Raw genomic sequence first — 15,655 nt, 5'->3', positions numbered from 1 at the left:
CGGCTGTTTCATTTAGCCCACAGTATTTTCATAAACTATTTGGATCCATGGTGACATTTATAAATTGAAAAGTTTAACAAAACAATTTAGATTCCTGGCCTCTCCTGGAAAAGTAAAAGATCTGGCAACACTGGGTGTATAATTCCACTTAGTCTACACTAGGTGGGCCTCAGGAGACGCTACACCTCTGCCCTCTGGTTTCTCTGCCAGCCACCTCTTCACTGTCTACGAACACTTAGGTCAAAGGAAAGTTGCCATTTTATCAGTGTAGTTTCAGTATTATTTTGTTTACATGGGTCTGCTGCATATTTTTATACTACCTGACCACTGAAAGCAAATGAGTATGTGAACCCATTCCACTACAACTTCCCATTTAAAATATGAATCAGATCATGCTATTTCCCTGGTTAAACTTTCTAATGACTTCCAACTGACTTAAAATAGAAATCTAAATGCTTCCCCTCACCTCACATCACCTGTGTGATCTAGCCTGCCCAATTTCATCTCCCGCCACTCCTCTCACTCACCATGCTTCATCTGTACTGTCCTTCTTTCACTGTCTTATTCCCAAGCTTGGAAGGCTCTTCTTGCAGACAACCACCTGGCTGGCTCCTCCTTGCCCTTCAGGTTTCAGCTCAAATGTCCCCTTCTAAAAGGGTCTTCTCTAACTATAGAATATAAAGCAGTGTCTCCTCATAACTCCCCTCCATTTTCCGTCACCTTGTCTTATGTTCTTCACAGCAACCATTGCTTTTTAACATTATCTAGCTTATTTATTTACCTATTACACACACCACGCTTCTAGAATGTAAACCCCATCACAGTAGGAACCACAAATGTCTTATTTGCTGTTGTAACTCCACTACTTAGCATTAGTAATAAATATCTGTCAGGTGAATAATATACCACCAAAATAGCTCTCGCAACTTTAGATGGGCTCAGTCAACGCCCATTCCCAACCCCCTTCTCGTTTCTCATAATCTAGAGGCTAGCCTGTTTTGCAGTTTGGAGTGCCACGTAACACAGTTCAGTCATTCAATAAATACGTACTACAACTGCTCAAGGTACTGGGATCAAACAGTAAAAACAACCCTGTCCTCAAGGAGCTGATAATCTAGTAGATAGAGTCAGACAATAAACAAAATAAGTTAGTAAATAATACAGTATATTAGAAGGAGCTGAAGACTGAATTTAAAGTTGTGGGAAAGGGATATACGGAGTGTGGTAAATGTGTGTCAGTGAGTGTGTGAGTGTGTCTGTGTGAGGACAAAGAGGTGGGCTGCAATTTTAAACAGAATGGTCAAAAAAGGGGCCTACTGAAAGGGTTAACGTTTTGGGAAAAACTGGAAGGAGGTGAAGAAGGGAGCATTCCAGGTACAGGGAACAGCAAGTGCACAAGTCCTGAAGTAGGACCTCGTCTGGTGTGGGCCAGCAGGAAGGCCAGTGTGGGAGAGGCAGAGTGACAAGGGGAGAGAGTTGCAGGAGGTGGGATCTGGGATGTGGGGGCAGCCAGATCCCGTAGAGCCTTGCAGACCTCTCAGGAACTTTGGGTTTTACTCTGAATGAGATGAGGATTTACTGGAAGGTTCTGAGAAGATTTTGACTTATGTTTAAAAAGGTACACTTCTCTGGGCTTATTAGATAATAGTGATGGTTGTACAACCTTATGAATAGACTAAAAATCACTGAATTGTACACTTTTTAAAAGGGTGAATTTAGAGATACGTGATTTATGTCTTAATAATTAAAAAAATAAAGAGCACTCTAGGGGCTAAGAATAGAGTATAGGAGCACAAGAGTGGAAGCAGGGAGATGAGGGATTAGGCCACTATAATAATCTAGGAGACGGTGGTAGTTTGGATCAGGGCAGATGCAGCAGGTTGAGTGAAGAGTGGTTCCAATTCACAGGGACATATTTTGAAGACAGGACCAACAGGATTTACTGATGGATTAGACTTGGTACATAAGAAAAAGAAATGCAAAGTGACACAAAGTTCTAGCCGAAGAGCTTTCCTGACACAGGTGATACAGGTGCTGCTCCTTCCTGCCTGCAATACTGACAAGGGCCTGGAGGCTGAACAGACATCCGGTGTCTGAGATTTGGAGACGTCATTTGGAGATAAGCATGAGGGCAATGCCAACATATGAAGAATATCAGTATGGAAAGGAAGAAATAGCTTGGCTCCAGAGGCATTACTGTATTGTACACCAGACCGCCAACCTCCAGATGTGCTACGCAAGAAGTGTAAGCACCCTGATTATTTAAGCTGTGCTCAGTAGGGCTTCCTGTGATTCGCACTAAAATGCATTCTTAACTGAGATACATAGTAATCTTTTAAAAAATACACTATGTTTTGTTTTGTTTTTACCATTTTGACCATTTTTAAGTATATAATTCAGTGGCATTAAGTATATTCACTAGGTTGTACAATCATCACTGCTACCTACTTCCAGAACCTTTCCCATTATCACAAAGAGAAAATCTATACTCATTAAACAATAACTCCCCCATGCACAACCACCTTGAGGCCCTCCTAAGCTCTACTTTCTGTCTCTACGAATTTGCCTATTCCAAGTACTTCACTCTAAGTGGAATAATACAATATTTTCCTTCTGTGTTTGACTTATTTCACTCAACATACAACATGGATGAACTTTAAAAACAGTAACATGTATCTGAACTTCATTACTTTTTAAGGCGTAACAGTATTCCATTGTATGAACAGACTATATTTCATTTATCCATTCATCTGCTGACAGATACTTGAGTTGTTTTCACCTCTTACCTACTGTACACTAACGTTCACAGCACCATTGTTCACAGGTGTCTGAGTCTCTGCTATTTTGAGTATACTTAGGAGTAGAATTGCTGGATTACAGAGTTTAACATTTTATTGTTTGTTTAAATTTTTTGTACATATTTTTAAACCAAAGCTCTTAAATAAAAATTTTTATGTGTTTAACTTTTTAAGGAACTGCCAAACTATTTCCATGGCAGTTGCACCATTTTACATTCCCACCAGCAACGCACACGGGTTCCAATTTCTACACACCCTTGACAATAATCGTTATTTTCCTTTTTTTGTTTGTTTGTTTGCTTTTGAAAACAGCCATCCTATTGGGCGTGAAATGTTATCTCATTGTGGTTTTGATTCACATTTCCCTAATGATGCTGAGTATCTTTTACTGGCCATTTGTATACATTCTTTGGAAACATGTCTGTTCAAGTCCTTTGCCCCGGGTGATCTTCTGAAAATGCAAACCCAGTAAAAATTCTTTCAGAGCATCTCCTTGTTCTCGAATGAAGTTCAAAATCCACATGACCTACAAGGCCCTGTCTAACCTATCCCGAGCTCCCTACCCCAGCTTCACCCCTGTGCTCCTTCCCCTTGTCCACTGCTCTACCTGCACTGCCTGACTCTGCCTTTCTCAGTTCTTTGAAGCCTTTTCCCTCTCCCTATTCCTGGTTACCTCTTTGTCATCATTCCTCAGGCCTAAACTTAAACATCATTTCCTCAGGGAGGCCCTCTTCTCCTTCACTGCTCTTACGTTGTGACAAATAAAATGATACAATTATCTATGTGATTGTTTATTGTCAGTCAGCTTCAGAATGTGAGCTCCTTAATACCAGGGACTTTTTCTGTTTTATTACTATTATGTGGCACACCATAGGCTTTCAATAAATATTTGTGAAATGAATACATGAATGAAGTTTTTTTCCATTGTGAAAAATGTGCTAAGTTCTAAGAAGTTTAGAAAAATTCTTCTTAGCCACAAAGTAGTATTTCAAATTTTCAAATTTTGCAGTATAAATTATATAAAATATTGTTATATTCCTATTTTTGATAATTATTTAGTTACCTCTGATTCAGTATTGTTTCTTTGCAACAAATCCACAAGTATAGTGGCCTCTAGAAACACACAGAAAACATTTATGTTTTATTTTTAGTAAAGAGTTACAGAAGTATTTCAATTTCACTCGTTTTCACTCCACAAAAATGGTATAGATTTTCCAGGCTGAAACAATTCATTTCCCTTTAATTTACACACTTATCTGTGAAGGCAGCATGAAGTATGCCTTAGGAATCATCTCTCTTCGAAGCCTATTACGTATGCTTTGTAATTTACTGGAAATTGAAATCATCAGTAATCATTTCTTCCTTTTCTCTTGTCAGACTATAGTCCTTTTTTTAGAGCATTCTTCTCAGGTTTTTCCAACACATTTTTTTTAAAGTCATCTTCCTTTTTCTTCTAAGATGAAAATATGCTTACAAAGTTCAAAAATTTTAAATAATGCATTCTGAGATGACACTTTAAAAAAAAAGAATAGTGCAGTTTCAAAGCCAAATTTCTTTTTTGCCCCATTCTGGGGTTTATCTTTCCCTAGAGATATGTAAATGAGTAAAGAAGCAAGGTCCATACATAAAAAGAAAACGGTACACTAAGATGTCTACCTGAAAACTACACCATAATTCAAATACTGTTAAGGGTCATTGCCAACATGTTTAGGCCAGGAGCACAATCTACCTTTAAATTGTTGTAACCTGCTGAAAGGGATGAAAGTTTGATATAGTATTCCTCTAAAGAGATCAGGGTAAAAAGATGAGCAATAAATCCATAAGGAATGGATATGGCCAGGCAGACATTATAGAAATGGCACCAGGAAAAATCAATAACTGCAGAAAAGGACAACAGAACCCATGGGTAAAAGGGACCTGTAAATTCTAAGGATTTAAGATCTTTTGGAGGATTTTCATTGGATTGGGCTGTTTTTCCAAAAATCTAGCCTCTCAGTTAAAAAAAGAGAGAAAGTTATCTTTTTAATCAGAAGTTCATAATATTTTTTAGAAGTAACCCACAGAGTGACTCCTTTTAATGCTTCGTGCCATAAATGTGCCTGGCACTTCACAGTCATTCATAAAACATCCCTGGGTATTCCAATGAGCTATCAAAGTTGGTAAGATAAAACACAATGCTAAGAGGGTTGTCACAAATCCCAGTTATTTACCTGTAAGATTTTATGAAGCTCTATCACCTCAAGTAGCTATTATGGTTAAATGGGTAATGATGTAAAACACCCAGACTGTGATGGCACAGAGAAGCACTTGAAAATGTGAGCTAATCTTCTTTGTGCACATGGCGCTGCCTCAAGTCCTAGGAAATGTCGTGTCTCCAAACTGACCCTCTTATTAGCCTGCTGTGGAGGATAGTATCTTTGGTCCCAAACAGAGGCTGGCTCAGTATTTCTGCATCCTATTTGAGCATCAGAAAGAAAGCAAGATTTTAATAGGTCCTAACTTAGGCACTGTCAAAGTAAAGGATGAAAGAAACCCAAAATGACAGCTGTCAGGAGAGGGGGAAAAAAAATCTAAGGGTAATAAGTAGGTTTCGGCAAAAGTAACTTTTCCCAGACAGCTGATATCAGAAGTGACTATGGAGCTAAGCCTCCAGAAAGTACGGAAACACAGCCCTATTTCTTTCACAGTTAAACTTCTCAAAAATGTTGTTTATACATCCTGTTCCCAATTCTTCTCTTCTCTTCTGAACTTACTCCAATCAGGCTTTCTTCCCACCACATATCTAAAACTTCGCAAGGGCATTTACAAACTCCATGTTGCCAAACCCAGTCGTCCATCATCAGGTCTCATCTAACATGATCTCTCAGCAGCACAACACAGTGGGTCACTCCGTTTCTTGGCTTGCAAAACACTATCTTTCCCTGACTCTGCTCCCACCTCACCAGCATTTCTTTCTTGGTCTTGGGTGCTGGGTGCTGGGTGCTGGGTGCTGGATCCTTCTTCTAACCTCAACCTCTTAACACTGGTGCTCTCATCCGGTTTCAGCTTTAAGAAGCATTGTATGCTGGTAACTCCTAAATTTATATATCCGACCCAGACTTCTCCCTTAGACTTTAGGTACATATTCAACTGCCTATTCAACATTTTCACCTGGACATCTAAAAGGCATCTCGTGTCTTAAACGTTCAAACTGAGCTACCCTGAAACATACTCTTCATAGTCCTTTCTCTCACTTACTGCAATTCCATCCTTTCAGTTGTTCAGGTAAAAGACCTTGGGGTCATCCTTAATTCTTTCTTTCTTAGCCCACATCAAACCTATCAGCCAATGCCACAAGCTTTACCTTCAAAATATATCAGACCCCCAAGCATTTTTCCCTACCTTCACTGCTTATACCCTCATCCAAGCCACTGCCACCATCTTTTGCCTTAATTATTCTTGCTATCCTTGCCCCTCTGCAGCCTATCCCCCACCCACATTTAGATGGATCAGATCACATGATTCCTCTGCCCAGTACCCACCACTGGCACCCCATCTCATCAACCAAGCCCCACACAGTCTGGGCCCGTTTCCTCTCAGTCAGACACTGTCTCATACTACTTTCCCTTCTGCTCTAGCTCGAGTGGCCTCTTTCCCATTTGTGGAGACACCAGGCATGTTCCCGCATCAGGGCCAGCTGCAATTCTGGCAGCCTGGAACACTCTTTGACCACAATGGCTTGTTCCCTAATTTTCTTTAGGTCATTCCTCAGATGTCACATTTATAAAGAGGCTTTGCCTGTTTGAAGTTACAAATCCCATCCCATAAATACCTTAGTCCCTCTTCCCTGTTTTACTCATTTATTTGTTTATTGTCTGCCTCTTCCCATTAGAACATAATCTCTATTAAGACAGGCATTTTTGCACAATCTGTACTTTGCTGAATCCTTAATGCCTACAATACTCAGGCTGTTCAAAGTAGTCTGGGAAATCTTCATAGGGAAGGCAATGCTTAGGCATCCATCACGTGGGATGAAGTTCATTCCAGGGAAAGGATATATTATGTTTAAAGAAACAGAATAATGAAGTAATATAGTATACATTTGGAATCTAAGTAGTTTGGTTTTGGTTGGCTTATGGTTTCAACAGGAAGTGAGACTAGAAAAACAGGTAGAAGTCTAACACTTACTAAACATTTATTATATGCCAGGCATTCATTTATGCTGTTTCTAAGCAATTTAATTCATCATAGCAATCCTTCTTCTACAAAGATGCCACTATTGTTATCGCCATAATACAGGTGTGTAATCTGAGAACAGAGAGGTTAAATGACTCAGCCAAAGTCACTCAGCTAATAAATGGAAGGCAAATTTAAAGCCAGGCTAGACTGACTCTAACCATTGTACTATACTGACTTTGTGCAAAGGATCTTGGGTTTCATTTTGTGGTAGACAGAGAAACCACTAAAAGGTTTTATGCTGAGGAATAACATAATGAGTTTGCATTTTAGAAAGATGACTTACAGCAGCTTAAAGAATGGACTAGCAAAAGGCCAAGAGAATAAGCAAGGTCTAAGCTAGAGATGTTGAAGGCAGGATTCAGGGAGTAGGGAGACGGAGAACAGATTCTAAAAACACTCAAAACGTAGAAACTAGGAGTTTTGATAGTGGTGTGACTGAAGACATACAAACTCCTGCTCTGCCATTTACCATTCTCTCCAAATACATTTACATTTTAAAAAAGAAGAAATAAAAAATGAATGAAAATCAAAAGTATTATTCTATCATTAGTTTAGCACCCAAGCACCACAAACCTACTAATGCCGGACTAGAGTATTTGGCTTAGGATCAAGAAGTAATGAAGGGCCTCTATCTTTCCTTAAATTCAGTTCTATATCTTGAGATTTTCCCATCTTCAGACCAACCACAAGTACAGAAACCTAAAGCAGTGTCCAGCACACTCAGGCTCACGTACAGGGAGAACAAGAGAGAATGACAATGTGATGATCATGAGGTGAGTGCCTGGGTTACATGAAGTGATGTGATGTAACTTATAATATGGAAGGAGGACCAGAAAGAGGCCTAGAAAGAGAACATGATAGCAGAACTACCCATGGAGGCAGGAAATCCTCAAGAGGGAGAACAAGATGGCAAGGCCAGCCCGAGTCCAAAGATAAAGGAAATGAAAGAAGACATTATGGCTGCATGATTATTTACTATCCACCAACCTCACTCACTGATAAATATAGCCAATGTCCTAGATTCCAGCCACTAAGATGAGCATGCTATTGATATATTAGAAAAAGCCACCATCCACTAAGTGTGATGAAAATGAAGGGTTAAAAGACAAACAGGACCACCATATCATGGTCTGTCAATCTGAAAGTCTAGTGAACTCCAAGACAGTGATGAGGGGACTGTAATTTTCATCCAATATCAAATACATCTGGAGGGGGCAGGCTGGTCACTGAAACAGATCCAAGAAAAAAAGCTGTCACCTCTGGAAGCTTCAACTGAATTCTAGCATCTTTAAGGTTGAGAATTTTGAGTGTTGGAAAAGAAAAAAACTGGATAGACTTTATACTTCAGTTCCTAATACTAGGTAACAGGTGGGACACATGGCCTCTCTAGAAGATCAAGGGCAAAAAAACTTTTACAAAGGTTCTGGACAATGCAAATACTGCGTGGTATATGTACTAGCAGATAATAATCCTTCAACAGTTGGAAAAAACAGAGATAATGGCAAGACTTCCCATTAGTAATCCAGCTAAATGACACAACTTAAAAGACCTAAGACTGACTACTAAGCTACGGGGAAGAGAGCGTTCTAAGTTCAGTGGATTTCTAGACTATTTCTAATACTAGGCATATGGAAGACATTCAACAAAATATACTCTTTACTGGTTTAGTCTTCTTAGCATCAATTCTTCTGCTTAAGAGGCTTACCCCTCCCCACCCCTCATACCAAATAATCCCTCAAGAGAAGCCCATTAGTCTTATCAAGGAAGTGTACCCTTTTTTTTTTCCTTCCAGAGAAGAGGTAATTAGGTTTATTTATTTAGTTAGTTAGTTTTTTGATGGAGGTACTGGGGATTGAACCCAGGACCTCATGCATGCTAAGCATGCACTCTAACACTTGAGCTATATCCTATCCAAGGAAGTGTATCTTTTGATCACAGAAAATTAATGATTTCAAGACAGCCTACTTGTCTTTAAAAATATATTATACTAAACAAAATGAGGCTTTACTAACAAATACACAGAGAACACAAAAATGTAAAAAACGCCTCCAATTATGCCAAAACCCCACATATCTGACATTATTTCCTTTAGAATTCATTTGGGCAGAAATGATAGAACAACAACAACAAAGTCTGCTTTAAAACAATTCTGTTGATGCATGAATTTTAAAAGATTTACATAGTATTTAATTTGGTAATTTGATAAAATAGAAAATTAAATCATATGCAACTTTCAACTTTTAAAATTTTACTTCAGGTTCAAAGTCACTTTTTTGGGTATTTCATACATATGTAACTGTTTCATATGTCACAAAAGAGTATTTTTGCTTTTCATAAACCCAACTGTCTTGTAAGGAGTTTAACTGAGTGCTCCCCCAACTGGACCATACATTCCTTGAGGAGTATATCCCAGCTCCTAGAAGGCAAACTGCATAAAACAAGAGTCCAACAAATAGTTGTTGAATGAATGAATGATGTTGCCAATATGCGGCTCAGAATAGTTCCCTTGATCTAGGGGTGAAATCTTAGCAGGAACATGGAATATTTTATAAATATTGATTAAGTTTTGGATAGGACCTGGAGATTAGCAGAACTGCTCTGCCTAACAGAGGGAGAAGAATTTGGAAGTTCTAAGGGGAAATTCCGGAGCAGAAGGTAGCCAACAAGCCTGGGCTCTCAGAGCCGGAATTGTCCAAGAGGCAAACACCGACAGCAGCACTGTAGGGAAGGCCAGGAACCTGCCTGTGCTTCTCCCTCCTCCACTGCCACACCCTCCCTGGCCAGATAATTCCTCTTAATCTTCACCAGCTCCCATCCCTGAAAAAGGCCAAAGCTCTCTATTAAATATTCTCCAATACTTATACCTTCTTTATAGCACTTATCACATTAGAATTTTACAACAATTTGTGTGCCTGCCTAATTACCTGGCACCCCTTACTGGTCTATACACCCCACGAAAATGGGAACCTGCCTATTTCTTACGCATCTGTGACTACCCAGCACCCAGCACAGTGCCTGACTCATTAAATACTTTTCAATGAAAAATAATACCTAATACAGATTTTTAAAGGCATTAATAATGGATGGATAATGTTAAACCTTTCCTTCTCTCTCCCAGTGAGAGCCTCAGAAAAGTCTACATCAGTCTCTAATGCTTCTGTTGGAGAGGACTTTATTGGAGGAATCAGACAGTGTCTTGAGTTTCATATCTGGGACAACATGATACAACACAACTTTGGCATTTAAAGAGAAAAGGGATCAGAGGCCAGAAGAGCTATGAAGAATTAAGTCCTGGGACTGGGATTTCTCAGATAGCCTAGGAGAAGTTTTGGACTTTCAAAACCATGGAATTGGGAGATCTGAGGTACTCTTACCTGGACTGCAAGGGCTGGAAGACTCCAAATGACCCCTGGGCTACACATATATAAACTAGACCCTTAAAGGCTCACTTAAAAACACAGATCTAGGCAAGAAGAATATTACCTATGAGCTTCAATGGAAGGAATAACAAAAAAAGCAAAACTCGATAGAAGGTTAAATAGTAAATTAAAAACAAATTATGTTCTTAATAATATTTCATACCTTTATAAATACTGTAAACTTACAACAACGGAAACTTTTTTCAAATTCTGTTCTTTCAGGATAATTAAAATACATTATTATAATAAAGGTTACACGACTGTTCATAAATCTTCTTTAGTCATCAGATTAAATTATTTCAAGAATCAATCAATTAATTAATGAGCTAAGTCAAGAAACAGTCACTGAATGCCAACTCTGGGCCAGGCACTGGACTAGGAATGGGAAACCATCAATTATTCAGTCTGCTAAATGTAATTCCAAACAGATGAAATACTTCTGTAATTTTATAATATTACATAACACATTGTAGTTACAGATAACTTCATTTCAACACGCTTCCTGAAACTACTATATATGTGACACAACGCAAGGTGTATGTGGGACAAAAAGATGGCCAAGCTCTGCCCTGAAAGAGTGAGTGCTCCAATACATACATTTAAAAATTTTCTAAATAATCCAATCTAAGAGCTTTATACTTATAAGTTAATTGGATGGAGGTTAAAAAAACTGAAGAAAATACATCAATGCATCTACCTGTTTTCTTCTTATAACAGATGGTACAGCTTGATGAAAATACATTCTTAATCATACTAATAAAAAGAAGCCATATGGCATTGAACCTTTTCAGCTCTAAGAAGGTGAATCTCAGAGTAAAATCCTTGGACAAATATGAATTAAGATTTATGGTTAGCATGATATATGAGCTACATGATTTGCCATAAAGAGGAGAAGGAGCCAGTCCCAGGTGTCAGACTTTTCAGTGAAAAGCAATCCCACAACTATTAAGAGATTCATGACATGTCTCTCACACAGGTACCATAGACAACTCCACAGATCCTGCAATGTTTTGTCCCTGCAATGTTTTGTCCCCAGGTCAAGGAACTTATCTAAACCACACAATGACTAGTTCAACCCCTCTCAAAGGGACGAACTTTTCCAATAAAAGAAAAATAAATGAAATGCCAGCTACTTTAAATCAAGCACTTAACTAACGTGTTGCTACTTAAATTGCACAGATCAATATTCTGGCCTAAGTTCAAGGGAAGCATGAATGTAAATGGGGGCTAATGAATGAGCTCTATTTGGAGAATAGCTTTAAGATAAATACATTACTTTGCAGGTCCTCAAAAAAAAAAATCTTCTGATTTTGCTAAGAACAGGGCTTACATGTTGTTGGAAGTTACTAGAAAATCAACTATGCATTGTAATTTCAATTGATACACCTTCTTTACATATATTTCAAAACCAAGACAATACTGAATTTCTCTCTCACACTGACACTACCCTGGGGTATTCCACAGACTTCAAGACTTTGAAAAAAAAAATCCAAAAATGAACATCTCCAGAAATAATGGGCATCCAGAACCGTGACTTTAGTGAAAGCAGCCAGCAGGGCACATTAGACTCCACTCTTGCTGCTGCAGCTGGGCCTGCCAAGTCTGTCAGTGGGCCAAATTGAGGCTGGTAAACTTACAAATACGTTTTTCTTTCAAAAGGATTAGGAGCCTCCAAAATACATTCATCTTGAAGTCTGAGTAACATTAAAGCTATGGGCAGTACTACTAAATAGGAACAAAGACTTCAAAAACAATACTACTGCATTCCCCTCAACCACCCCAAACTGGGAATCTTTACTTATGTAATTGATTTGATTTAATGAGTGACGTGAAGTCCTTTCTCCAAGACAGAAGTATAATCTGCTGGTTAGCCATTCTTTTAAAAGAGGACTATTGCTTATCAAAGTTCTGTTTCTTTGCATCACTGGTCAGAAGACCAATTTTACTAAGGATGACACCCCTACGTCTAACTCACCACACCAGTTTTTGTTGCTGCTGTTCATTACCAGCATAAGCGGAGAGGAATGGCATATAGATACATGAAACACATATATAAGCATTACAGGATGTCCTCATTATTCAAGGACAACAGTTATCTAAAAAGGACTTTTTAAATCAATTCACTTAAAATAGAGATCAAAATTTCACACTGAATGTGGGAAAAAGGGTTTTCATTAAGTTAAAAAATTAAGAGATCAAATATAAGTGTATTTTATCTTCTATGTAACAAAATTTGAATAATAAGTGCCACTACATACAAACCAAAGTAGTAGCAGTAGTGGTGACGGCAGTAGTAAACAATTGTTAACATATCTTTTGATACAGTTTTTCAAACATTTTCTAACTTCCCTGGCATAATTATAGCGAAAGAGATTCTTCCAAAAATACCTGAATATCATGAAATTTCCCTTAATTTTTAATAGTCAGATCCTTCTCTTGAAATGCCTAACATGTCATTATTTTGGTGGATTTTCTCTTCTTCAGTTGTTCACTGGTCAACGCTGCCAGAATTTCGTTGCCAATGGCTCTGCGTGCAAGTCTGGCAGCAGTTCTTCAACATCACTCTTCTTGGTTTTATTCAATTTTTATCTCCTGTATTTTTGCAAAATCTGCCATTTGACTTTGCAATCAAGTACGATGATTTTATATCTTTCCAACAATCAGTGAAACATTATAACTAAAAGGATGGGCATGAATAGTATCATCAGGGATGAATGTTTGAGTGGGAACAAATTTTACATGTGGACAGTTCAACAGTGAACATTTTTATATTATGATGACTTCTGTTTCCCTCAGCAACCTTTGTGCCCACATGGTATGAGATGATAAGTAGTCAGATAACAAGGGTACCCATATATAAAAGGCCACAGTCATCATAGAAATACTTCTGTCTTCAGGAACTAGAAAAGTTTCTCAGGGGACTAGAAGCATATCCCAGAAGCACATACTAACATTCTACATTTTATGTTGCCTGCCTGCATATCCCATCAGCACAGTATAAACAGACTGAATAAAATGATACCTAGTACGCATCTCACCCTTTGGAAATGATTTTAATCTGGCACCACTCACTAAGCATAACAGCAAAATTGAAATCTTGACTTATTAATTTAAGCATCCAAATTATATCTGGCAGCTGCCAGGATCTGGATCTACTGAGGGGACTAAGTGCTTTTAAAAGATTAAAAAAATATGTAGCATATGGACATTATCCTATGAAGGTGTGTGTGTTTTGATCATCCTGCAGTAAAAGCTATTCTGAAGTCCAGAATAAAACAATTTTTAAAAATCTTTGAAGATTCACAAAAAAACAAAGATAATGCCACAACTTGATAGAGATGGAAAGGACAGTATTACTGTGTTTTAAAAAACCTTAGAGTCAAACAGACCTGGGCTTCAATCCCAGATGTTGCCATCTAGCTGTGAAATTGTAAGTTCATTACGCTCTCCAAGTCTCACTTTTCTCATTTGTGAAATACAATAGCTGGACAATAATGCTTAGTTCCCAGGTAAGACCAAATGAAATACTTAAAGTGTGGGAAATTGAGGGTATTACCTATGCTACAAATCATATCTAAGCTAATAAACAACTTCCCTCCTTCTTCCAGGCATTATGACAGTATATAAGCTTCCAAAAGTCTCTGATGAGGCTTCATCTGTCTATCAAAACAAGGTTATGATATCATTATGTGGACTTTGTTAGAATCCCTTGATAAAGACAGAATTATATACAAAACTTCTAAGAAGCAATGATGTCGCACACCCAAGCACATATCTGCCAAGCCTTACATCTAAAAGGGAAGATGTTATTTAGATATATCAATGGGTTCTTTCCCAGTGACATTATATGGTATTACTGTCTTTGAAGCTAGACATACATGTGTTAAAATCCTAGATCTTTCTGGTTTTGAGATCTCTGGCAAAGCACTTAACCTTTCTGAAGCTGTGTAAAATGATAATAATCAAACCTATCTTCAAGAGCTGTTTTAAGAACTTAATCTTGTTCTTTAAGCTGTTTAGGAACATAAAACAATTTATGTAAAAGTACCTAGTACTCAGAAGGCATCCATCTTATCACCAACACTCCACAGATAATGTCATTTTAAAAATAAGACATCTACAATTCGTATTTTAAAAAAACAAACCCAAAATGTTCCAAGGATCAATATGTGATTCAGAGACCTTCAGACCGACTCAGATTCTGCAGGGTATGTTTTAAAATACATTATGACAGCAATAAAACACATTCCTAAGGTCTGTTCCTAAGATGTCATATCTATTGGTCATTTCTTCTCAAAGATGACAACATAAATAACAAACCGATGAACTCAATGGGATAACAGTCAAATAATGAGTACTGTTCAGTGACAATGTTCAAAATAATCTCTCCAATGACCAAGCAACTGGCAAGTCTGCAAACATTGTATCATCCTTCTAGATAGGATGTGGGCAATGGCAATAAGCACCATCTGGGCCATATTCTGTTTCAATTAAACCTACTGCTTTTTCTTAGTTTGCTTTCTTTCTAGATTCTGGGCACACACATAGGTTTACATAACTTTTATATTTAAAGATAAGCCCTAGGATCTGTTTTCAAGAACTGTACGAGAGTCAGAAAATAGCTACATCTTGTTCATAGTTAATAGTCATGTCAAAAAAGCTGTTTTCACATCCATTTTAAAATGGCAGTGGTGGTCAAGGCAGTGGTGCCAACATAAGACAAAAAAAAAAGCAGAAAACAGTACCTGGATGTGAGCAATTATTATTACTGTCCAGGAGCAGTTTTCTCTAGACTCCTCTTTTGGGTCTTTGCAGTCTTCACTTTCTTGCCCCCCCATCTTCTAATGCACAGGACTAGCCCAACACCCACTCACCCCTCAACCACTTATTTCTCTGAACCTAAGCAACTGAATTTCACCAAGGAAAACCACACCAGGCAGATGGACTCACTACTGACAGATCATGCTGACCAGTCTCAGTCAACCTGGCCTGCATGATACAGTTTCCCCAAAAGCACGTTCTTCCACTGTCTGCAACACCTATTTCCTACCTTTCTCCAAGCCACTCAAACCTCCAACTTCCCTCTCACGCTCAGCTGAGGATTTTGTTCCATTCATCCTAAAGAAAAGAGAAGCCATCACACTGGCACTCCAGTCTGGAATCGGATTAGTCTTCTCTTTCTTTCCTCCTTCCACACAAAATTAAGTCATCCCTTATTTC

This window comes from Camelus ferus, chromosome 20 (assembly GCF_009834535.1).
Source record: "Camelus ferus isolate YT-003-E chromosome 20, BCGSAC_Cfer_1.0, whole genome shotgun sequence".
NCBI lineage: Eukaryota > Metazoa > Chordata > Mammalia > Artiodactyla > Camelidae > Camelus > Camelus ferus.
The sequence above is the reverse complement of the archived record's forward strand: the minus strand, read 5'-3'. Positions refer to the sequence as shown.